Source organism: Solenopsis invicta, chromosome 16 (assembly GCF_016802725.1).
Source record: "Solenopsis invicta isolate M01_SB chromosome 16, UNIL_Sinv_3.0, whole genome shotgun sequence".
NCBI classification, from domain to species: Eukaryota; Metazoa; Arthropoda; class Insecta; order Hymenoptera; family Formicidae; genus Solenopsis; species Solenopsis invicta.
In genome coordinates this window covers 3,253,242-3,280,033 of record NC_052679.1, presented here as the reverse complement: position 1 = coordinate 3,280,033, position 26,792 = coordinate 3,253,242, and the positions used below count along the sequence as shown (strand labels likewise).

The 26,792-nt window shown below is 43.3% G+C and overlaps 1 protein-coding gene across 1 annotated transcript in view; it reads right to left on the bottom strand.

The window, feature by feature from the left end:
- Nucleotides 1–26,792, bottom strand: part of LOC105202789 (3-phosphoinositide-dependent protein kinase 1) — a 353,542-nt gene that overhangs the window by 219,878 nt on the left and 106,872 nt on the right. The window contains exon 2 of the mRNA XM_039458957.1: nt 19,886–19,924. The gene's annotated coding sequence lies outside the window, so the exon portion shown is untranslated. The remainder of the gene's footprint in view (nt 1–19,885; nt 19,925–26,792) is intronic.

Below are 26,792 nucleotides of genomic sequence, written 5' to 3'. Positions count from 1 at the left end.
GGCAGGACGAGCCGCAGCGTAAATATTTTTCAACATTCCTTCGCGAACGCTTTCTAAAGCTTTCATGCCGCTGGCGGACCGTGAAAACTTCCCCGAGCAAAACGTCGCGAAATCTGACTGTACGACATTGTACGGACTGGACGCATGACAATTTGATATACAACAGTTGGGCAACTCCTCTACGAGAGATAGATTTAAATTATTTAACACGTTGGAAGTCGCTTCAACGATCGCATCACGATTTAAATGTCTAAATAAATTATGAAAGTAGACGTAAAGCGTGCCAAAAATCAAATATCTGTCTCTCTGCGGACGATTGGCCGGAATAAAATTTTCATTTCAAAGGAAAATAGAAACGCGACCTTATTAACAGAATCGAAAGTATGTGAGTCTCGATGCATTATGTATAGCCGGCCATAGAGCAGCGATAATGGATCGCCGATGTCGTAGACGCGTAGCGTTCGATCCTTCATGGCGAAACGAAAAATGATTTCCCTCGCGTGACAAGGAGTTCCTGTCGACGCGCACCGGTGTAGATCGGGGGTCGGCGCGAGTGACACTAAAAAATTAAACCTGCTCTCCCCCGTGGCGGACGTAACAAATTAAAAACGATAACGATTATAAGAGAATAATTCGGACGGCGTGCGCCTTTTACAAAAAATGTATACTCACACATACGCGAAAGAAAGCGAATAAATAAAATCCTTCCGGCTCTACTCCAGGTGTACACGTTAACGATTCGTCGGCACGCACGTCGTTAAACTTGATTGATTCTCTTATCTGGTTCTATTAATATTTATACGCTGTCGTTACGCGCTCTCGAGACCTTGGGTGCGTGGGCTTCCTTATTTTCTAAAAATACATACGTTTCCGGCAGACATTCGACATTATGTAAAAGGCGGTCGCGCGCTTGCACAATGCGATGCGTTCGCGCGATTATTTCTCTTTATTTTTTTTTTAAACGGGAGTTTTTTCACTCGCGTTGTATGCAGCCGTAATCTACATGTCGCACTTGCAATCAGATCTCTGCCATCGGGTGCAGTTGGGAGGCGGTTTATCGGTGCGATCTACAAATATTCCGTATCGCGAACAACGTAAATACGTAGGAGCGGGCAGACCTTCGGGATTTCGTTGTGGCGTGAAATGTAGAACGAAACGTAGTTTTTCAGAGCAGTTTTACAAAGTACAACACAGCCTGAATCGATAAACGATACTGGATAACCTTCGCTATATCAGGCTGCGAAAAGGTAGCACACGACAATATTTTATTTGTTTAGTTCGCTGATATTCACCTCGCCGGCAAGATAAACGTCTGACATAAGGGACCTTCGGAATATCATTATGACGCAAAAATCGTGAAACAGAAAAAGCTTTTTTTTTTACTGGCTTCGTCTCGTAAAATCTCACGGGACAATCGTTATGCGCGTGTGCGCTATTTAAAAACGGCGATCTTATCGCAGATGCCTCTCCAAGGGAACGACTAGCTTACACCTCGCGAAATCTATACATAGTTTTATGCACGCTGCGCTAAAAGTCGGAGCAGCGCACGCGAAAATAGAATAGAATAGAATAACGCTTTATTATTAGAGTCATAGAGCCAAACAGTTTCGCGAGGGCATACGTGCGCGAATTTGGATCACGTACAACATGTGAAATTAAATGACACGTTGCACGTGCAGTCTGAGATTGGAGTATAAACAGGAAAGAGGCAATTTCTCGTAAAAGAAAAAAAAACTAAAGCAACATTGTCATCAGCGTCAATCTTCCTACGAGAAATTAACACTCTGCACACACGATTTTGTCCAACAAACCTCTCGTCGTTGAAAAAACTAAGAGCACTGTAATTCATTTTAACATTTATGTACAATTTCTTTTCTAATAGACAATCAGGCAAATACTTTCCAGATATGTTACATGTAAGTTACAGTAGGGGATCACTGAAAATTTTTTTCACGCTTGTAAAAGTAACGAAAAGTAACTTAGAGAAGTCGACTCAATTTTGGTAGAGAACGTGCCGAAAAACAACGTGTGTGCAAAGTGTTAGATTGATACATTATTTTTCATTCGTTTTGGGAGAAGAAGAAATTGCCGAAAATGCCTCGCTCGTTCTGTGTTCCGTATTTAGCTGGAAAAAGAAGTCAGGAGACTATATGAAAAACGAGGAGTATGAAAGGAATGCGAGGTGAACGGTCCCGGACTGTCTAACAAGCCGGAAACCGGACGTGCCGCGTAAGAATCGCACAGGAATTGCGTTCAGCGGACGGTCCCGAACTTGTCGAAGCGGTTCGACTTCCGTTTCAGCGTAAAGAGCGAGACGGTTGATTCCGTATTCCTCTTTCCTTCCCTTCTTCTCTCTCGCTCTCTCTTTCTCTCCTCCTCCGCTCGTTCTTTCATCGACGGAAACCGGAAGTCCGTGTATACGCATTCGCGATTAGCGCAGGCTTGCGTAAACAACGATTAATGTTTACCTGATAAACCTACTTTCCTGTAAAATAAACAACAGCTGTACGAACCGAGCGGAATGAGTTGAAATTAAACTCGAATTGAAATAAAGCTTAATAATTTCTTCCACTGGCGCTTTGAAGTATTAATAAGACAGAGTTATAAATGCGAAATGCGATATTCGTGTACGGGAAAAACGTTTGAGCGTCGGTCGGCAAGTGAGGAAAAATATAAAAACTCTGTGGGTAGAGAGGCTTCTTCGCTCGAGGACGTCGTGAAAAAATTAAAATGTCATGAAAAAAATGTAGGGGCATCTATTCGCCTTATCGTCCTAGCTGTAATATAATCGCCATGTGGAAATAATGCGCCGCTTCAGGATGCAACTGCGCGTCCAGGGTGTTACATGCATTGTGCGGCTGGCTGATATCGCGGATGCCATCTCGGCACGTAGGTATACATATACTTTCTAATTCTGTTGCGCGAGAGCCTTCCCGGGCGCGCTCGCGAAGAGAGGAAACAAATTGCCTCATTATGTAAGTCGTTAAAGCTTCCTATATTAAAATGCATTGGATTGGTCGCATCGGCAGCGACCGCCTCGTGCTCGTGTCTCATGCGTACACGCGCGTGTACACGCTCGCGGGCGAAGCACGCGCGTGTCCGTGCGCCGCGTAAATGGTCATCTACATGCGAAACATGGTCGTCGGTGCAACGGAGAGAGAGAGAGAGAGAGAGAGAGAGAGAGAGAGAGAGAGAGAGAGAGAAGCGAGAGGCTAAAGGAGCGAGAGGGAGAGAGGGTAAAAGAGAGCGCGAGTCGAGAGGATGCGTTTGCACGGCCGGAAGTTGTACGAATTTGTACATCCTGCGCGCGTATCGCGCACCCCGAACAGTACGCTGCCTGCGAAGTAGCAGTAACATTTTTTTTCCTGGAACAACATTACGGCCGTGCACCTATTCATGGCTACATCGTTTCGCTAACTGGTGACCATTTGTATGCGCGCTACACTGCGAGAGGCCGGTCGGAAAGCCCAAACAATTTCAACGTAACGATGGCTGGAAAGTTCCTGGATCGGTGCACGCGTTAACGTCGTCGTTAGATCGTGACGCAGGGGTCTATTTTTTACAGGAGCGATTTGCCAACGGTATTGTGTAAAAGCTGGCGTGTGTACACGCGGCGACCGTCAATGTATGTAATTTACGTCACCCCACGTCGTATCTGTGGTGCTAAAATACAAAATTAATATTTGAAATATTTTTACAACTCCTTCGTGACCACGCCGCCAAGTGCCGCGATAACAGACTGGGATTTCTGCTTTATTTTCAGAGTATCGCAAATATCAAACGACACTGGACGAATTCGATATAAAAATGATTGAACGAAATAATTTAAGGAGGCACTTTGTCGTTTCGAGAGCTAGGAAAAAGCCGATTTTTATTTGAAACTACTAGTTTATTTATTTTTTCAGAAACTACGACAGCCATTTATTTTAAACTTGTGTACACAGTTTGTTTCTTTCATTTTATATCTAACTGTAAAACTGTTCAGTTTTTGTGAATGCAATTTCTATATGCCTAAAAATTATTGCAAAAATAGTTGGTTTGATAACCGAACCACTGTAAATTAATAATCTTTAATAATTTATTTTTTTGTTTCTAATCTCGCTCGAACACATTTTTGTGAATATTATAATATTCATTATTTTCACTTGCAAAAATTTCTAATTATAAATAAAAAGATATATTATTATGTGTATAAAATTCAAAACAAACGCATACTTTTCAAAAAAAATTTACATAAAAATATCCTTTTTTTTTTCTAGTCGTTGAAATGATAGTGCCTATTAATGTCATAAAAATACGAGATATCACGTGAAATGTTCTAACGCGCGGAGAATGGCGGCGTACGTGGGCTGCGTAAAATTACAATTACACGCGCGTTACAGATCATTCCAATTGAACAGTTCTAAAGTTCGCTGGGAACATTTCCGCTTCATCGGTGAGTCCGATTCGAAACAATCGCAGGGCCCCGCGCGCGACCTCGCTCTCGCTTCGGTTTCATAAGTGCAATGCGGATAACGACGTTATTATTCCACCCCGTTTCTTATCGAGTAGGTCATCATCGTCATCGTCGTCGTGCCGTCTCTCTTTCCCCCCCTCTCTCTCTCTGTCTCTCTTGGCGCGCTCGGTGTGCTCTCCATTCATGTCACTCTCCTCCACTCTCCGTCTCGTTTCACCCTCGCGCAACGCGCCGATATTACGCACCGGGAATTCCAACGGCCGCTTCAATTTCCATTGAATCGAATTTCTTTCACGGGCAACAAGCAACGAGATCCGTTCGAGGCACGGCGGCCGAACGACAAAACGCGATCCCCATTACTCGGCCGTACTACGTGCGTATCGCGTGTGCGCACCGACAGAGACGTTTGCCGATCACCGCTGCAGTTATTTCAATTATCGTTCCCGTTCTTTGGCCTCGCGCGACGACGGCACTCCGCTTCGATCTGCGCACTAGGAATGCGAGATTCTTGCCGCGCGGCGTACCACGCGTGCTAATGAAATACGATGTAAACAGGCGCGATGCAACAATTGCGTCTCGATCTACCGTTATGAATGCTCATCCAAGATGAATAGCGCGGCCGCATGAAATTTCTCACAACCGCTAGTTAAAATTTCAATGAGCGGCTCTTTCGCGCCTGTTTTCTCCCGGCGGGAATTTTACGACGGCGTCGTTCGCAACATTTCAATTTTCAAATCGCCTCGCGGCGATTAAATCTCGACGATGAACGCGAGCCGCGCGCCGCGCCGGCCGCTCCGTTAGAATCACGAGCGGCGAGATTTTCTTCAGTAAACTGACGCGGGGCACGCGGAATGACGCGAGTATCGGCATTAAGATTCTCTCCCGTATTCGCTCGATAATACAAGAAGATTGAATGCCCGGACGCGAAGACGTGACGAGGACAACGATTCATCTTGGGCGCGCGATAGCCGCGTTCTTTCCTGCCGCGCTAATCCACGCGCGACGAAGCCGGCCCCCGGCGGCCGTCTTATGCAAGTCGTCCGCGCGAGTTACCGCGATAGTCGACTTACACCTTGACCCGCTTCCAGGCGGACTTAAGCCAGACACCCGGTATATACGTGCGTCACGAGCTTAAGCCCAACGAGCGTTTTGCACTTTCACGAGGCACCGTTTCGCAACAGTGACATTTCCGTTGGGCCAAACAAATACCAATTAAACGTTTTGCTTGCTAGACACGCAGCGACTATCGCAAAACCGTCGACGGTCGCCCCTGCCCTCCCCTTCCCTCTTCCCAATGTCGTTTCCGATTAAATTTATAGCGCGGCTTAGTCCTCGAGACATTCGTACGCGGAAAGGATTAATTTTGCTGAAATGCAGATCTGAAAATAATTGTGTTACGCTATTTAAAATATTGCATCAGACGTTTAATTTGGCTGCTAGAATGTCAAAAGTATTTGCAGCAACTTTGTCGGTTTGATCGTCCCGCATAATTATTTCGATGGCTCAACGTTAAATTATTTTCTGATCTGTATCTAGCTAGATTTTTAGATACCGCAGTAAAATCGTTCTTTCCGTGTAAATTTCAGAGATTATCTATCGACCGACGGCAATGTTCAATTGCGACGTATAAAAATACGCGGTGAGACTCGGAATATTAACGTAAAATTATCGTCAATTTGCATTGTTATGGCACCGTGCTTAATAGAAAATACGCGTTACAGCGACGAAACGAATAAAACGCGATATTTATTGCGCATCTTTACAATCGCAATCGCCAACAATTAACGTACGATTACGATCAGTCGATATAACAAGATGAAATATGAACGTAGGAAAAACCTGGAACGTGGAAGAAACTACAAAATTGGATGTTACGCGAAACGCGGCTGTTATTGCCCGTCTCGTTTTATTCTCTTTTTTTCCCCCCTCGACGTCGCGCGTCGCCTCGAGGGGAAGAAAAAAAAAACGATTTCGTACGACGACGTCCGTGTCGATCGGCCCGTTCAACAGACGGACACTTTTCTCGACTCTTAATTGCCGTGTGCGATTACGATATTTGTCGTCTGCCTACGCACGCTGCGCGATCTCGGTTCGGAGCACCGGGTCTCGTATGTCTCCCCGGCGGTGAAATGGAAACAGGGCCGTAGGTGTCTGGTTTCCACGTCGGCGACACAAACCTCATTAATCTCCCGTCCCACCATTTGCAGGCTGCGCCGTCACCCTGCCGCCGCCGCCGACGACGACGACGACGACGACAACGAATGCACCTCGCGTCGCGGCCCCGGGGCCACTCGTCGTCGTCGTCGTCGTCATCGCCGTCGTACGCACATCGCCCTCCGCCTCACACCGTGAGACGTAAAAGGCGCGATCTCGCGCGACAAAAACCCGCGTCTCATTTCGTTTCGTCTCGTCTCATCTCCTCTCCTCTCCTACCGCCTCGTGTGTTCTCCATCTCGTCGTCGTGTCGCGTGTCGTCTCGGCTCGTGCCGGCGACGCGATAGAAATAGTTACCGACGACGTCCGTAAAACGATTTAAGTGCTATTCTCATCGCCTTCCTCTTCTCTTCCTCGATCCGACGTTCCTTCCGTTGCTGCAATCGCATCTGCGTCGCGGCGACAACGACGACGACGACGACGACGACGACGGCATTCAGACGCTCGTCCACCGCGATAGTTTTATTCGCGAACACGGCTCGAATATCACGAGTTACCTCTCTCTTGTCATCTCCCTGTCTCTCCCGGGCACGTTATACCGTTACACGTGAATCTACGCACTATCTTTCCAAGCGCGGGGCTTTCCGCTGTTATTCTCGTGCCTCATAATACCGTAGTTTCCGGCGAAACAAGTACTTTCCGTAATGTTTGAATGGATACGGCAAATGTAGTCGCAGATAAGCGGAGGAATTTAGTACTCGGGAGAAATTTAGTACTCTAACGTCGCATAAAATATTAAACAGCGTAGAAAAAAAAGATATGTAAAAATAATTAATATCTGCGACGCACGTAAAACAAGCTGACAGAGGGAATTTATTAGGCGTAAATATTAATAAGTTTGAATGAATATGCAGTAAATGCCTTATGTAAGTACAGCGTAAAGATAATGTTACGAATGTTCTTGTAACGATGCCTTTACGGGTTCCGAGGTATAACAAGTCATTATTCTATTCTCTGTCATTTGCTGCCGATTATCGGCCATCCAGTAAATGAAGTATGGCGTGGAAAATGATTGCTCTGGATTCTAACGATCGCTTCCCGCTTTCTTCGCGAGGCAGCCTGGTTTGCCGGAACGAGTTAGGATAATTACCTCCCGATGATTGGAAAATTATTCATTCGCCGCGGCGTATGATGCTCGTCGTGAGCAGAGCCGACTACTCTTGGCGCCACGACGCGCTCGTTATTACTCTCCAGCGGTAACGGCCAATAACGGCAACGTCGTGGCGCCAAGCGTTGACGTTATTCCGCAGCGTAAGGGTGTTCTGGAACGGAATGCGTTCACGGAACGGTCCCGGCACGGCGGCGGTTCGTTACTCACGTCGGAGAAGAGATCGTAATCTCTAGGGGGGACTAGGGATCCCCTCGATAACGACGATTTTACTAATTTTCAGTGACTGACGCGTAAACGAATCGGAAATCAGTGTTTCCGTTAATTGCGTTGGGATTTATGCCCGTCGATAAAAAGCGGAACAATAACGAGCGGTACGCACGCATCCCTCTGTGCCACCGCGCATTTTATTACATATAGACAGTCGGCATAATATTTGTACCGGCTCCCTCCCAGCAACTCTTTTTCATTCAGCGCCACGTGGTACCGTTTTCACGGATGGCTCCCCCGAATTTGCATTTATCGCGTGTCACGGAAGTCACGCATCGTTAATACGTACGCACTTGTCGTGCGCGTTCTTTCTCTCTCTCTTTCTCTCTCTCTTTCTCTCTCTCTCCCACGCACGCTCGCGCCTCAATGCTCTCAAAGAGCTCGCGCGCGCACACACGATAAGGGCCCGGTATATTTATTATCAGTGGAGGACCGTCGAGGCGAATCGTCGGCCGAAAGGGCGAAGCGTCGACATAAATCTAGCGGCACGCGAGAATAAAAAAAGGAGAGAAGGCGGAAGAGAAAAGGGAGAGGGAAGGAAGAGGAGGATACCGTTCTTTCTTCTTGAGGAAGAGAGGGCCACCCACCTACCTCTCGACGAACACGCAAAGTCATTTATTTTTCGCGGTCACTCCCGCCCTCCAACAGTCCCTTACGTCACCTTCTGGTACGCCCGGATAAACCAACCACGGTCTAACACAGAAGGAGAAGAAGGTTAATCCCGCCATAACAAATAAATTACCAGACCAGGGAGTAAATCGGGGCGGACGTTATCGCGGCCTGCATATGTATCGTTTGGAAATTGCAGCGCCCAAGTTTTCCGGTCACGACGCCGGTGATGACGTGACTTCGGCTTCGCTCGTTAATTACGCGGCTGCCGTTTCGTCCCTATGCATTTCTTATGCAGATGCGCGCATAAGATTCGGTCGAGCGGACTCGCGCGGTTAGCGCGACTCGTCTCTAATGGGATCGTGAATCGTTTGAATCATTAGAAGCGATCATCAAACGTCAATAAAAAGATACCGTTCGTTACATTTTACTACCGTGTTGGACTCAATTATCCACTGTTCACAGCGATTTTGCCCAACTGACTTGAAGATATCAAAAGGTGCAAAATGGGACAGCGGTACCAATTACATTATTATTGTATTATTTATAATTATTGATTCCCGTGTGAGATCCTTTTTTTCATTCGTGCACTGAGAAAGAGATATTTAAAAACAAAATAAATCTTTATTTAAATACGAGAACGAAATAAAATTTTACTCCTGGCAAATAAATAATTAATAAGAAAAATGAGCTTTATAGAGTCCATATTTTATCATCACAAATTATTCTTTTACAATACAACCAGTAAATATTAAAGAAAATGTCACAAATAATACTTGCTTCTTTTTCTTTCTTTTCTCTCAGTACGCAAACATTTGCGACGTCACATGATAATAAAATTGAAGTTTAGTTGTATTGAAAGTCTGAGGTGGCTCATGAATATTAAATTAGCAACAATAATAAATACGTGATTTCTTGTGTCTCTCGGGGATTAAAGCTACATCTATTACATAATCAGAGGAAGGAGTGAGAAATAAACTGCACAGTCTCCTCCATCATTTTTTCAGTACCGAGCTATCACTTGCTAGCGTCATTACCAAATCAAGCTCTGATTTCAGGAGGTGTCGTGGCGCCAGAAAGCAGATACAGCTGGTCAAAGGCAGATAGTGTTAGTGCCAGGACGTGCTAGGCAGAGCTAAGCGCCGCCGATGTACCGCGAGTTCGCGGGACGAGCTAATAAATTAAGTGTTTGAGTGGCGTCCTAATGATGAAATCACGAGAAACATAACAACATCCTCAAAGGGGGAGAGGGGGGCCGTCTTCCCGGCCCGTAAGTGACAATGATTTGCCTCGTGACTCGTTTCTTCGCGCTTAGCGCGCGTTCTCGCGGAGCGCACGTGATCGTGATACGTCTCATCGAATAAATTGTGACAAGTGAACGCCGGAATTTTCTAACGAATACCGAATCAACCAACGGACGACGAGTCCGAGTCAACGACGAATCCGGCAAGCGAGATTTAATGATCAATTTGACGTATTTCGTCTGCGATTTTTCGTTCGATCTCGCGATCGATTTAGAGGCGAAGGTATTAGCGCACAAAATCCTGATTAGCGATCATGATACATGCGTGCTGCTCCACACGCTATATTGTACACAACCATGCGTAAAAGATAACAATGCATACTAATGTAAATCGCTTTTATATGTTTAATAAATTCAGACAATGCATAGTCGTCTTTTTTAATTGCTACGCTTTCTCCTCCTCTCGCCTATCCGTTCTTTCTCATTTCAAAACTCCTCTCTGTTCCGAGGAAACAAAGATCTATTTATAGAATTACTCGCTGTGTTAAGGCGTCGCCGTACTAAACGTATAAATCAGTCTCCAAAGAGTATGGAAGGAAGCCTCTCGATAGTCGAATAAATTTACGCTTAACAGAGCCGGAACGATCGCGGGGGAATTCATCTTGCGTCACGATCTCAGGCTGATTGTCTGCGAGCATCCTTGCGTTCGAAAGTTCATCGATCGCGGTATTCACTAGCCGCCGCGATACAATGTGTTGTTGCAGCACAGGGAAGCGCTCGCGTTTCAGCTGAAATTAGCGAGGCGTGCCGTGGGACGTCTTTCTGATCTTTGATATCCCGGCTCGTTCTCCATTCGGCGATGCAGGCCCGTGCGCCGCGCCGCGCCGCTCTCGCATGAACGGGCCGTCGCGCGAAAGTTTACGACGATTAAAAGGAAACCGGCATTTCGATGTCTGTACCAGTGAGGGGGTTTGTCCAACGGGAATGGCACGTCTTGCGTTACGTATCTCACCAAAGCGAGCCGAGCCCAACTCCTTCTCATTTCACGCGACCAAACCTAAAATTCCGTTAGTTTTGACCTGAATAGAATTTGCTAATTTGTCTGTGCGTATTTTCGTACATGGTATGTATGAATAAACGAATTTGTTCGTCCGTTAAACATATTAATTATGCACATTCAAATGAGTAAAATTGGACAATTATGGTTGACGTCTAGTGATAATTACAACGTTGGTCCTAAAAATTAAAATAGGAGATTTATTGGTGATTTATTGGTCAATAAAGATCGATAGGATGTAATTCATTTGATGATAATTCGATGTCTAAAAAGATTAATTCTTTATACGGAAAGAATAATTTCGCTAAAGTATCTTACAACTTAGCTAGATATAGATCTAAAAATAATCTTGCTGATTCATTAAAGTAATTATGTAGGACGCTCAATCATAATGAGCAATGATATAAAAAGTTTGGACAGTGTAGCATTCAACTTTCTACTTCCAGTCTGAATATCCTACATAATTATTTTGATGGTCTAACGAAATTATTTTCAGATCTGTATTTAGTTAAATTTTTAAATAGCAAAACCATTCTGTCCGTGTATTAATTCATCAATGATTCTCCTGAGTAATTACCTCATATTTAAAGGCAGATTCATCAAATGAAGCTGACCGCAATCATGTTTGAAATAACGTTATAATACCTCGTTTTTTTTGTTACATTTTTTACTGCTTTTTTTTTTAACATTGATAACCAATTTTCGCCAAACACAACGGTTCGCAGGCATTCGATTCGATAACAAAGGTTCAATCACTCAAAACTGCAGTTATTCAGTTTTGGAATGCTTGTAAAAATATGTACGTTTATAAAGCAATTCAGATCGAGTGATGGCTGTCGCTATCGGTGCAACCGGAATGCATTCGCGTTAATTGAAGAGCACGCTTACGCCAGTGGGACGCATACGCCTCGCTATAAATAGCCATGTTTTGCCACGAGTTTTGCACGTAATGCGTGCAGGCACGCGTGTCGCGATTGACCGTACCGCGCGGACACGTATGTGAAAGCGTAAATACACGTTGCGCGGATGCACGTTAAAGGAGCGGTGGCACGATGACGTCAGCGGTGGCGGATTGACGTCGTGCAATTGGAACTCGTCGATGCTAATGGGCCTGGTCAAAGGCAAGGCGGCGGCGATAGAAGCGGGCTAGCTGCTTCGTCGAATCAGGCCGCGCAGACATTCGCGTAATATCTATTGTATAGTTGCTGCGGCGACAAGTAAAAATGATCCATGCGAAAAAAAAGGGCATGATAACATACTCTCGAGTGAATGGACATGCGTCCAGAAGAAAATTTAAATATCCCATGTCATTTTCTCGCCGTACATGTGTGCCGCATGTCCATATAGTTTGGCTCGAGACATGGCCGCGTGAGAAGGGATGACTATTTATTGCTCGATCTTAGATACCGATTTCCTTGGCAACGCATTAGCGGACTTTTGTCTCTCTCGGACGGCTATTTATCGCGGGGCGAGCACAATGGCGAATACACGAGAGCGCTTCGCTTACTACGCGGATCCACATGGTGATTTAAAGGATCGGGCTCGTAGATCACGGTCGGACGCGGAAACCGTGATACGATTAATTTCGACAGGTGGCGGTAGCTAAATACCGCATCGCGGCGATTTTCGATGGAGCCGCCGACAAAGAGTCCAGTTAATCGTCGGCGGGAGCGCACCGCGGGAGTACCGGTCGATTGGTTTTCCAACCGGGCAACGAGAGTAAATATTTTAAAAAGTGGGTTGTGGTGCTCGGTAATTTGCGGCGCGGACGGGGCGCGCACGTATATACGGCCCACGTATACGTGCGCCCGCGTTTTTCCACCTAGTATTTTACCGTGTAGGTGTGCGCGGCGCGCACTCGTGTTTCGTCCACGTGGAGGGTGGTAGATCGATTGTCCTTGCCTCTCAAGGCTGCTGTACCCTCCCGGAAAGGGGGGAGGGGTTGGAATAGAATTTATAGCATACACCGCTGGCATATTAATAGAACCGACAACAACACGGTGGCACATCCAGCGGCGGCGGGGCCGCTGCCAATCCAATTTACACGACGCGACGTGCCGGTACGCGAATGACGAAAATAAGAGTCGCATGACGACGACGACGACGACGACGACGACGATGCCGCCCCTCGTCGTCGTAGTCGTCGTCGTCGTCGTCGTTGATCGTTGATCGGAAACGCCGATCGTTCCGTCGATTTAATCCCCGTCGTCGTCGCGCCCGGAGAGGCGGGCAACCGCAGAGAAAACGCAAACTGCATCTATCCGCGACGTGTCGAACACGCGCGAGGAATTTGCTCGTTATCAACGATGCGCGCGCGTGTAATAGTTCGTAAGCAGCGCGCTTCTGCATGTTCGCCACGTGTGCGTGTGTATGCCTCGGGGGCCGAGGCCAGTCGCGTTTAAACGTTGTAATTAAAACCTTAATCGTACAGCAAGCCTCGTAGTCACACGTGGCGACAACATCCTCGTGACCATCGACTAGAAAACAGTATGACCGATGACGTCACGTGTGGCACACATACACCCACACACCCAGCACGTTACGACAGCGATTCCCATGGGAAGCACGACGGCCTGGCTCCACGATTAACGTAATCGTTGCTCGTCTCATGGTCAAAGCCGTCGTCGTGTCGGCTGCGCCGCCGTGCCGCGTGTGTAACCGCGGCCGGGGCTCGCCTCTCTTCCGGCGCGCTCTTCTGAGCGCGAGAGTCGAAATGAGATATCGTCCGGCGTTGTCGACGAGAAAATATTAGACAACGGACCGGGCGAGAGCTCGGTAATACTGTACCAGGATTTTCTTTACAGTATGGCCGCTTGCTAGATAGAGCGGGCATAAATACATATCTCAAGCGTTCTCGCGAGAAGTGACAAGCTGGATCAGTACTTAGGGGACTCTATAATGGGACTAACTTGAGAGGGACAGAGGGCGGGCGGACGGGCGGGGGAGGGGGTGGGCAACGCTAACATGGTCGTACTGTGCTATGAATTTTCGTACAGTAATGCAGTATGCGCTCGACGCGTATACAGGGGAGGCCGCTACGTACTATCACGCGCTCGTGTGTATTTGTACGTGCTAGTCTCGTCTCGCTACTACGACGTATACATCACGCCGGGGTCTGTGACACATACAAGAGAGTGCGGGAGGAGATTACTATGCGGGGACTATAAATCGCGCTCGATGCGACGTGCTCGCGCTCGTGAGCGTTTAAAATGCATTTCATACATCCGTCCGCGCGCGCCCCGCGTAACCCGCCCCGATGCGATGGATCTATGCGTGAATTCGCTTTGGAAATTACGAGTTAATTCGGCCGGTGCATCGCACGGTAAAAACGCCCACGGATAAAAAGTCGGATAACTGTTTATAATCGGGTTAAATATCGCTCGTCCGTTTTCGCCCGATACAGCTTCCAATTAAAAATAGAATCGATAATTCGGTATACTTAAAAAAAGAAAAACCTTCCCCGACTGATAGGATAGATATATATGACGCTCGCGCGCGAGCCACAAGGCCATTTTTTCACGTCGCCCTCCGACGTGGCCTGTGATCGTATAGTCGATAATTAGTAGCGCGGTCCGCCAAATGCGATTACTTTGCGGCGGTGAAATTGGTGGGAAATCGCGTTTAATAGTCGCGAGGAAATAAAGAAAACTCCCTCCCCTCCTGGCGGAGAATCATTTTCGTGCATTATGGCGTACCATGACGCATTATGATGCATTATTGTGCATCATGACGCATTAGGATGCGCTATTGCCCGCTGGTAGCGCGCTTTGTACGATGCGGCGATGTCGGTTGGTAATGCCATAAGTCTTTCATAAATTATATACGAGGTGCAGCGAAAATATTGTGACGCTATCGTGACGCTGAAAGTTCGATAGCGCTCGCTGGATCGAGGTTCGTCTTAATACTTACAATTAATCTTGACATCTAGCTCGTATGAATATCAGAAAATATTAAAATACAGTTTGATCGATAAAGCGAACGTCGAGAAAAATTAGATCTCTCGGTCACGAAAAGTCATCGTTAGGTTAGGCAACGCACGTGCGTTCCTCGGCGCGTGTAATTCTACGATAAATCTCCGTCGATTTATTTAATATTATAATTAGTTGGAATTACCCCGACTTCCGAGAAAACTTTAGTTTCTAGGAAGTACTATACATGTAATCAGATTGAAATAATGTTGCGAGTGATATAATACTTAAACATTGAGTAGTGGAGTAATATTAAAATTTCTTACAGCGGTATACAGAGTTATGCAAAAAAGTTGGTGCCTGAGTGCCCATGTAATGCTAAGAAATCTGAGATAATCATCTTTGTTTGTTGATTACGGCGCACTTCGATGCATCAGGGCCGTCGATAATTACGATAAATCATATCTAACAATCTCGCGTAGTTAAACACGAGATGATGAAATCCAAACGTATAATGTTATCTCGCGCGAATGTAGAAAAAAGTTGCCGAACGCGTATCATTCAAGTTACTTTTTATTATATTTTCCATTTGAATTTTTTCGCACTCGACATATTTTCATTTAATTATTATTTTTACTATTATCACTGTCATTCTTATTATTTACTAGTTTTACTTATCGCTTATCAGTCTTACATTAATATGATTTATTGTAATAAAATTTATGATTAATTTTATAACAATATCAATTTAATTTTTATAATAATTGCAAATATGTATATATTGTACAATAAATGTAAAATATTTTATAATAATTCTTCTTTTATGAAAACATAATTCAGTATAAAATTGCATGATTGCGTTATTATTATAGCACAAATTGATCAAAAATTAAAAGTGTCGTTAGCACGTAGAAAACAGATGTAATCTGTTAAATTTTTGTCTATATTATTCACTTCTTATTTATTTTATATTTTCGTCACTAACAATAAGTGTTGCTTATATTAAGTAAAATTATTCAAATATTGATGAGGAACGATCTGTATGAATTCAGCAACCTTTCTCTTTACTCAATCTCAATGATATCTCAAGATTACGACGATGCGTAAAGACGCGCGAGTTCGCGGTAAGATTATCGTCAGAGAAAATGGACGAGAAAGAGAGGAAGAGAAAGAGTGGGGACAGCATCCTTTCTTTACTCCGACGCAACGCATCGTAGCGCGCGACGCTTACCCATGCATACATACAGGAAAAGGAGAACAAGATTGAGCATACAAGGTGACTCGGAAAGAAGGGAAGTCGGTTCGCCCACCCTCCGGAAACGACGTCTAAAGCCTGATGTTAGTGCAGGCTTGCGTGCCGTCTCGAGCAGCATGTACCGGCTGCATCAAACTGCACATTATTCCTCGCTACTATGTTACGCGGTGTTGCAACGGAAAATCTTCCTAGATGCGCTGCTGATGCGGCAAGAAATTATTTTCTTTTTCTTTCATCGACTTTATAATACTGCACGGTAATTTGAATAACACGGCCTCTCTTAAGATCTGAATTAATTATCAAATGAGTCATTGTGTTTCGAGCAAGCTGTCGCGTTTTCAAGAACGATTATATATATGTCATATTTAAGGCTGTATTATATGAACTTATAAAGTAATGATAAATTATGAAAGGATTGTTAATACAAAAGTAAAATAAGTAAAAAACAAAAAATTTGATGACGATTTCGTAGAAAATTATTTCAATGAGAAATAGAAATGTGATATAATAAAAATGTAATTAAAAGACAATGACAAAAACTGAAATTTTTTTATATTTTAAGTATTCAAGATAATTTACAAAAAATTTTATTGCAATGCAAAGATTGTTCTGTACAAAATTTATTCATTTATTTATTTACAGAAATAAAATCAGAATCGTAATAAAATTTTGCATAAATCATCAAATACTCAAATACAACAAAATCGAGATTTGTCATTATTTTTTAAAAGATCTTAATTTTTAATAACAAGCAAATAAACTATAAAAATGAGTTGTTAAAAATAAAATGTTGTTCACACTATTTTCATATGTATATAGTTTATTTACAGAATAAATGTTAACACATTTCCAACTTTAATTTACTTTTTGCATAAACTATATGTATAATATATCCTTAAATTATTATTAAAAAAGCAAAGCATCGAATATTATTTCTAGCAATTAATATTTTTCTTGTAATACATGAAACAATAATATAATTAAATTGAAACAATATTAGTAATAATATCATGTTCTTGTATATATTTTGAAACAGTATGTATACTATTTCAAAATATATACAAGAATATAAACCGACCAAAAAGAGCTAGTGTAGTATTATTCTCTTGTACTCGTACCTCAGATTCCAACACCTTTATTTACTGAATAGTCCAAAAATGCATTTGCAACGTGGCGGTACACCATTTGTGCACCAAGTCAACGCACCATGAATGCATCAAGTTTCGCGTATACGACACTATTAATTAATGAATCTGCCAGGCAAAGAGCAACAAGAAACGAGAAAGCTCGTTTCCTCCGCGGCTATCCATTTACCTTCCGCTCCTTCTTCTTTTTTCCTCTTTCTCTCCCTCTCGCATTCCATTTCTTTTATTTATGCAACGTAATTAAATTGTCAGTTGTTGTAAAGAATCACGGTAATCGGTAATAACACGAAAAATCGACTATTTTTCGCTAGTTACGATCAATTTGCAGTCGATTCGCGACATTTCTTTCGTTTGCCACAAAAGTAGTATTCCCTTAAGAGACGCTCCTTTAATTAATCATTAATTGCCGACTGATAATTTCAATCAAGAAGCGCACTGTTAATTGACGTCGCATTACTCTTTCCAGTAGTATATTTTTTTGAATGACACGTGGAAAAGAGGGAAGGGATCGTCTAATTGTAAGCCTGCGATCGTCTAAGCGACCCCAAAGTTGTCATTATCAAATTATCGTTACCAATGTTATCATTATCAGCAATCATAACAAATTGCGTGTCCATTGCGTCGTACGACAATCAATTAATAATTTATCACTAATTGCGGCAATCGTTATGGATATTAACAGGAACGTGCCTCTCGCCACGTCTACGCTCGTCTAAAAATCGTCACGGCAGTCTAGTCACTGTGTCACGTCATGGGGTCCTACGCACGGGCCGTCACGGTCCCGAGACCACGCAGGTCGTTATATTAATTTAGGGCTAGTGCTCATTAAAACTTAACGATAGCGCTCGTTATGCCCATCCGATAACGGCGCAGCGGCACCGATTATTATTCGCCGATTATATCGTGCAGCGTTTTGTTTCGCCTTCGTTACCGAACCCCGAAGCAGGACGATTACAGAAGGAATTCATCGTCTTGCCCCCTCTCCTTCCTTCTTTCCCCGCTCCTCCTCTCTGCCTTGTTTTTTGACGATGGCTTTTTAATGCTCAGCATGCGTGGCTCTGATTACCGCTGTGTGAAATCGTACCCGAATACGACGTCGGCTTTTTTTTCTCCTTTGGTCTTTCGCGCTGTAAACGATTATTCTGATGAGTTCTTTTCAGAAATTTAACTGATTCGCGAATTTTATGCTGTGACACAAGGAGCGCTCCGTTTTCGCGATATCGCATTCCTCTGTGATATTATTTTTTTTCTACCAAAATTAACATGATACACACAATTATCTAGACAATACGTTCAATTCGGATCGCTTTAATTCGGACTCGTTTCATTTTTCTAACGTGAAAGATAATCACGATGGCAGTCAGGACGAGATTCTCGATTTAGTAATCACAAGCTACGATAGTAATTTTGAATCCTTGGTTTTTAGAAGCAGCCACGACGCGGAGATGTTCATCGCGTACCGGCGCCGCTGCGTCCTTCATCCCCTTCCCGGCTACGTCCTGCATTCTGCTAGGATTAAGGCCGACGGCATTCCCGGGTTTAATAAGTGTCGCCTGAATGACGTGAATTAGTCCAATATGTCTGAGGTCCCCGAGGTAGCAACAATTCAGGGCCGCTGCATCGTGTAATTAAAATTACTCCGCGCGTCATACTTTACGCTTGGGAGACGCAGACGGGCGTACGAAAGGGGTAGAAAATAGGGATGTGTCGGTGCTACAGTAATTCAAGGACTGCTTCGGCGGGAGCTTCGATTCGAAGCGAGCCGCATTCTTCAAAATCGAACGAGAGATATATTTTACCGAGGAATACTTTATACGCAAACAAAACAGAAATAAATCGTCCAAATAATTTGGAAAAAAGTCTAGTAAATAATAAAGTGAATAATTTTTCAGATGCTTTAATTTTAAAAAATATATATAATAAAAAAATATATGTAAAACAACGATCGAGTGGGTCTAAGCGGCGACATTGCGAATGATTTAAATGTGAGTCTAGTATTTTTGGTCAATTAGTGGATCCGCTAAAGCGAAAATAAGCGCGCATATACCTCGTGGATATTCTCTAACAGGTAGAAGAGCCTCGAGCAGCACTCGGTCTCTCGGAGTGGGCCCTTCTTCAGAGAAGTACCGGGGCGTACAACTGACTGTATGAGCTTCTCTTTCACCGCGTCCTTTGGCGAACGTCGTCCCAACCCCTTTCAACCCCTGAGGAGAGCGGCGTCTCTTAAGGGATGGCCTACTTTCGCCGTCGATACGCCTGCGATTGCATTTCCTAGAGCCACTCGAAGACGATACGCGGCATGTATCGAGTGCAGTTATATTTAATATAAAGCGATCAAACGATATCGCACAGAATGGAGAGACTGTATTACAATAAAATGATGGGGCACAAAACTGCAGAAGAGATATTATTTAACACCGCTTTTGACGTTGTAATCGAATAAAGAGGTAAGAAAGCAGCGATATTCTTTCTTGGCAAATGTTTTTGTTTCATTCTGAATTTATTAAATGCATCACTTTGGCACTCCGACACTTATGGTACTGATATACTCGCAAAATTATCTGAATCTCAGAGAAGCTATAATAATTCTAATATAAAGAGAATATTGATGAGGACTCACTTTAACTGGATAGCTGCACGTTGCGCTGCAATACTCGATCTGTAAGCGAAAGAAAAAACTGACGTTAATAAAAAAAAAGAAGGTTATTGAATTACACATGCGAACATTATTGCTGCGAGAAACGATGTAAGTAAAATACCTTTGAGGATAGAGATAAAACGCGGATCACATAACTTACTCGCCAAGCGATAAAAAGAACACGCGTTGAAAATCTACTGATCATGGAAATAAGACGCAACAATGGCAAACGCGGGTCAACGAACCTCGAAATCGGATTCGATACGAGCGCGAATTCGTGTCTTTTTTACTGATGCAGAAACGGAAACGTGACGAGAGGAGGAGCGTGAGGCATTCCCGTGTGTCGCGAAATTCCTTACGGATGGAATTTAACGATCATTGACATATCGTGCAACAGAAGGACGTTTTTCTGCACGGTCAATCCCTCCCTCCCGCTTCTTCTGCTGCTGTCCTGCCAACGTCCGCAGACCTTCGTATTCGACATCAGCGTGCAACGACCGTGGTCGTTGGCGCGTGGCGGTGCTAATGAACTTCGGCAGCACGTTACCCAAAAGCACGTGGTAATTTCGTATGCGTGCGTGAAGGTTCGCGCGGTAATTCCGGAAGCCAAATAAACCAACTTCGGGAGTTTGAATTGAATAAATCATCGTTGCAAAACGGTAAAGTTGTTCCTTGACTCCCTCACTGCCGCCATCATTTCTAAATCTAACGTCTATTTGAATAGGCTCTTTTGCATCCGGATTTAACACATCTGTGATATATAATGCATTAACTCTCCGTTGCGTTAATTCTGAAAACAGGCCGGAGAGAGCGATTGGATAGTTCAGTTGAAATTCTTGAGCGAAGGACAGCGCGATAACAGTATTATTAATTAAATTCCGCGCGTTCGTGACGAAACCGCCAGATGCGTTCCTCAATCGATAAGCAGTAAATTAAGCATGGACAGATGCAACGCCTAGCGCGTTCTATATCGTATTAGAGAAAATACATTGCGAGCTTTATCGCGCAGATAAAATTCCGAAGGTCGTGTATATGCTAGAAAATATTGCTATAATAGAACAGGGTGGAAATGTAGAGTCTGTGTTAATATTGCAATAATAACGCTGAGAAAAAAAAGTTGTGAACTTGACTAAACTTCTCGGCTCGATTAAATTTTTTCAGTTCAAGTATTTATGTAGTTAACTTAAATACATAAATATTTAAACTGAAGTAATTTAATCAAGTTGAAAAATTTAGTAAAGTTGATAACTTCTTTTTTCTCAGTGCACGATAAAGAAAATGTAATATAGTTTAGACATATTATAGATGTTAAAGTTGTGTTAGATAAGTGAATAAAATAAAGAGAATTGTATGGGCAAAAACAAGGCTTGGGAGATAGACTGATATCATCATTATTAAATTGAAATTAAGTTAAGGTATGTGTATGGTTAAGAAATGTTATAAATCAAGTCTCATCTTGGCTTTAATGGCTTTATAAGCTGAAGTAATAATTTTATTCTATTCTACTGAAATGGATCTCAATTACTAATGATATCATTACATAGGTAAACTGTCTAACAGTAATAGAAGTAGTTCGTGGTAATATACGTTGAAAGGAATATATGTTTGAAATACTAAATGTCCATTTCCCTCTCACACAAAATTTATTTTTGATCACTAACGAGAACTTCGCTCGCCCTGGTAGATTTTCTCGATAAAAGGACGAAAATGTCTGGTGATAAAAGAAGAGTTCGTGGCGAGAAGGAATCTTCAGGATTGTAAATTTATTATTCAAATAGCCATCTCGTGAAAAAAGCGACTCTAATCATCAGAGAATCCGTCATCATACTTCTCCGTAATGGCCGAACGTTCTCTGTGTCGCAAAGCAGCCGATGACTGTGAGTATACCAGACGACCAAAAGAAGAGAAGAAGAGAAAAAAAAATCGCGTAAGACCGCAATTTCAAGCAATCTTTGTGTATGCGAACATTTCGGGATTCTTACGCCATATTTCAGTCGCATCGCCGGCGGAGACGTGACTCTCCTCAAAATCCCTCCGTAATCGAACGGGAATCCGAGAAGAGGACTCAAACAGTCGTCGGTACGTACCGGTGGGGAATAACAATGAAGAGAGACAATAGTAATGGAATTATCTCACGGATAGTCGTTCTCTCGTAGGCAGTACATCGAGACCGAATCTCAAGTGCGCGTTCTCTCTCCGTTTCTCTTTCTCTTTTGAAACCGGTCCGGCCCGGGCTCGTTCGTTCATCCGATGGCGCGTGGCTAGGTGCTAATGAACTCTCCGTGAGTCACGTTTTAAAAAAGACAAAGACAGGCGACCCGCGGAAACGCGAGAATCCCGAAAGCCGAGGTGCCGAGTACGCAAATTAGCGGCGTTCTCCGCGGCCGGCAACGGCGGGCGGTGGCGGTGGCGCGTTCGTGTGTCTTTTCAAATTCTTTTCTCTTTTTCCTATATTTTTCTCTTTAACGGAATCCGCGCGCGCAGCAAGAAATTCTTCTTGCGCTCACCGTGCGTTAATGCTTTTCAAGCGAAAATAGAAGAACTCCCCGGAGTTGGCTAAAGTTTGCGAAAATCGTACTTATGAGCTGGATTGTTGTTTACAGTTAGATCACGATTTCTTTAGAAAGGAAATATCCGACTCTCTCGCGATGTAGATATTGTAAATTTTAGAAGCGGTATTTTTCGTTTAAATGGTGAACTTTGTAAACAAACTGCGATAACTTGGTTCGATGCAATCAAAACAGGGGAGTTGGAAATTCTCGGCGTAATTATCGAGAGCCTCGAGAAAATTAAATTCCAAGTAAAATTACGTCACAGAAATGCTCCGGCACTTTTTTTTTACACTTAAACGGCCGCGTCTTAAATGGCCGCTTAATCGGCCGAAGCGGAAGAGGATCGACCGCGAAACATTAAAATACCAATATATCGAAGATGGGCATGGGAAAAAGAGAGCATGCCGTAAAAGAATGCGAAATAACGGAGGAGACGGCCGTGCGGACGTTGGACTGAAAAATAATCACTCGATCGACTCGAATTAAAGAGAATCCCTCGGTCGAACATTGATCTCACTTTGGTTACCACCCGTGGGCAGCCGATAGTAATTAATCAGCCCGCGCGGTGCACACCGATAATTAGAGGTACCGATCGACGGGCAATTAATACGCCTCTTAACCGCGATCGGCGATCGATCATGGAAATGTTATTCCCGCGGGAGAGAATGGCAGAGTGCAAGGGTTGAAAACTCGCGGGCTGTAATGACAGCGGATTAGCATGCATTAATATCTATGGAGGTTCGGGGAAGTAGCTTCTAATATCGGGCAAAGCGGGAGGGCGGAAAATTTTCCGCGGAATTAAAAATTTAGAGCTTCCAATTTGCCGACAGCTCAATAAGCCGCGCGTCATGGTAGAATACCTTCGTGCATGTGCCACCTCGCGACGCGAAATCGAGTATAGAATCGACCTAAAAATACAAGTCCGCACGTGCGATTAATGGCTATATACCTCACCACTTACTTCCTTCTCTCTCATTCGGGACATAAGTTTAATCACGGGCATTAATTTTTGACGCGCTCGCTCGTTCCGGGTATCTATCGCGATTCGCAGAAGTTCATTCGTGCAATCAATTTTTAACGTTCTGATCGCGAGAACCGACAGATTCCTTCTCACGGACTTTAGTCACCGTCGAGGCAGCTTACGACGCGAGTAAGGGAAAAGGGGGAAGAGGGAGAGAGAAAAATTCGACTTCGCTGATAATAAAAATTTAGTACTCGTAAAGTAGAAATATTAAAAGCATTCGCATATGTGCGGCGCGCGCATCTATACGCGCGTAATTCCGCTTTAAGCCAAGTGTTACTTTAAGTGTTCGTTTCCTCGATATTTTTCGCGACACTATTTGCGTCATCTCCGTTGGGGAGAATAAAAATTCATCGAATATTAAAATCGCTAGGGACGCCTCGTCCTCGAGTCTCTCGACTAGAAGAGAGCGCCATCGAAATTGACGGCAAAAAGTCTGTCGATCAAACTGTCGAACCCTTTCGAGAGGGACTATTAGCGGCTATATTTTTCCATCGATCCGCCCCCCCCTTCCTCTCTCCTCCTCCCCCCCTCTCCCGAACTCGTCGGAAGAGCTTCTTACCGGAAATAGAAAGTCAAAAAGATTCTACGCGACCGTAGCTGTCCGACATTGTTTTCTGAAAAAATAACGGAAGCGCGCAGACGTTCTGGCCGCGTGTACGACGAAAGGAAATACCGAACATCTTTATCTCTTCCCTCGCCGTTTCTTTCTCTCGCCGTTCCTCGTTCTTTCCGCCTCTTTTTCTGGGCATGCACCTTCCTCTCTCGTGCATAACGCATCCGCTGGATTCTTCACTCGCGAGTTCAAAAACCTTTCTGCGCGTGCGGCTTCCACGGAAATGGCTCCGAACCACCAATCGCAAGAAACGTCAAGTTTCTAACTTGGACGAGAGATCTGGCGGATCAACTCTTAACTTGCAGTAAATTCGTGGATGCGTTTTGACACGATTATATATACATACATACATACATTTTATATATATATGTTTCACGAGTAAAAGTAATTTATATAGTTTATTAATAATTGATAATTGCTACCGTTATACGTCTGCAACTTTTTATAATTATTATAACATAAAATTATATCTCATATATTATACATTGTATTAAATTACAGTTTCGTAAATTATTTATCACTTCTGCCACCTTGTATGATTTATGTTATGATACACAGGATGGACGCTTACGGCGAGTGCGCTTTATACATCAAACGCGGATAAATCGGATGTATTTTATGTGTGTGAGTCAAAGAATTCTTTTTGGAGCGTCTGAAGTAGAACGCACACCTGATTCCACGGTAATTCGTTATCTTGACAGTTTAAGGGTGAGAGCTATTTCGATTTCGATATCACATCCGCATACGATATTTCTACCCAAAAGTCAATCGCCGCGCGCAGTTGGGAAGTGCCTTCGATTGAATGTGTCTCACATACGTCAATCAACGTGTTCGAAATGGAAACGCAGTTTCGCGACGCTATAGTTACGCTCGTTTAACGTCCTAAATTGTTTATCGTATTCGCTGCAAGTAAAACGTGCGCAAAATCTGTATAAATCGATTTCTAGTCAGTCCCACAAGAGCGTATACGACGCATCTGTACAAGAAAGTTTATGAGAATTTTTTAACAAAATATATATCATTTTAAAATACATATATTTTAATGTCCTATTTCTGAAAATAATTTTGTTCGATCATCAAAATAATTATAAGATGCTTAAGTATGATGAACGACGCTGTAAAAAAATTTTGACATTCTAGCAACCAGCTGGAGTAATCTACATAATTATTTTAATGTCGAACAAAATTATTTTCAGATCTGTATCTAGCTAAGTTGAGCTATTAACCAGTTTTTTATACTGAGAGAAATTAAATTATTATATCAAGACAATTTTATGATTAAGCGCGTTTTAATGAAACCATTTCTGATTATTATGATAGGACTCGAAATTTTATACTCAGAACACTTGATAAATTTTGTTATTATATAATTTGGTAACTTACAAAATTTCTGATTCGTCAATTTTAAACAGACGTATTGGTTGAATCTACTAGATTTCTAAATAATACAAAAATATTTTTTTCAGTGCAACGTAGCTAAGAGAAGCAACTTTTATATTTGCCAGATGATTTGATAGCATAATTGGTTTTGATTACATTTTCCGTGTCCAAAAATGTTTGTGTCAGGAGATTCCTAATTAGCTATAATGCTATTTTCCAACTTTCAAACAGTAAAATTAGTCAAACGATAAAACTTGCTGAGACATTGTTAGGCTATAATAAACAACAGTTGAAGACTGGGACAACATATTAGGCAATGACAAAATAGTATATACTTTTTTCTTTAATTCTTATAAATCTTGCAGATGTGTACATGTTCGCGCGTATGGGACAGACTGTCTGGGAAACATTATAAATGTTTCATAATTTAGCGAACGCTAGTTAATCGTAATTGTGTAATTTAATGTGGCTACAACTGGTTGCACCGTATAAAATATCGAGGAGTCGTTTTCAGGACGAAATTAATGTCGACGTTATTTGTGACGTACGGCTCCCGTGCTTGGTGAAAGCGTATCGTCTTCCTGAGGAACGGTGGTTGAGCACTTCGCAAAAATTCACGTTTCATATTTGTCTCTCGGCATTTCCCATCGTAACAGTTAAATTACTTGAGTCGTAGCGGCGCAACTTTTCAATAAAGACGTCTTTCACTCTCCACGTGTCTCGCGCAATGAATGCTGATCGAGACAAGCATCGTCTGTAAGTAGGAAATAAAGAACTGCGGACGGCGAAGGGAAAAGGGAAAAAAAGGGGGGCAAGGTGGAGTGGTGCGGAAAAGAAAGCTGAGAGATGTATAACGTCAGAAATGCCGGCTTACTCGAAACCCAGTACACGAACGTATCGCCAGACTTCGTGAAGTATTGAAAACCCGGCGGAGAAAGGCGGTCGCGCGAAAGGGGAAGGAAACCGTGGTGGTTTCTCAACTCAGGCAATGAGAATCCATTGAGGGGATATAAGCCTACCGTAAACAGATGCCTTTGAAAATATCGGAATACGAGGGAAACACAAAAGCAAGATAAATGAGATGTCCGCTAATTATCGAAATATATTATTTAATACCAAAACGTGCTTCTCTCCTTACTCGGCCTTTTCGCTTTATGTATTTCACGTCTAATCGTCGAGAAATTATTAAACAATATATTTGCCATCGCAGTCACTACATATCGAAATGTTTCAGCGGGAGCACTCGCGTTTTTGCGAGCGCCGCGCCGCGCCGGTCGAGACCGCGGATCGGAAATAAGTGGATAACGGAAGAAATAAAGC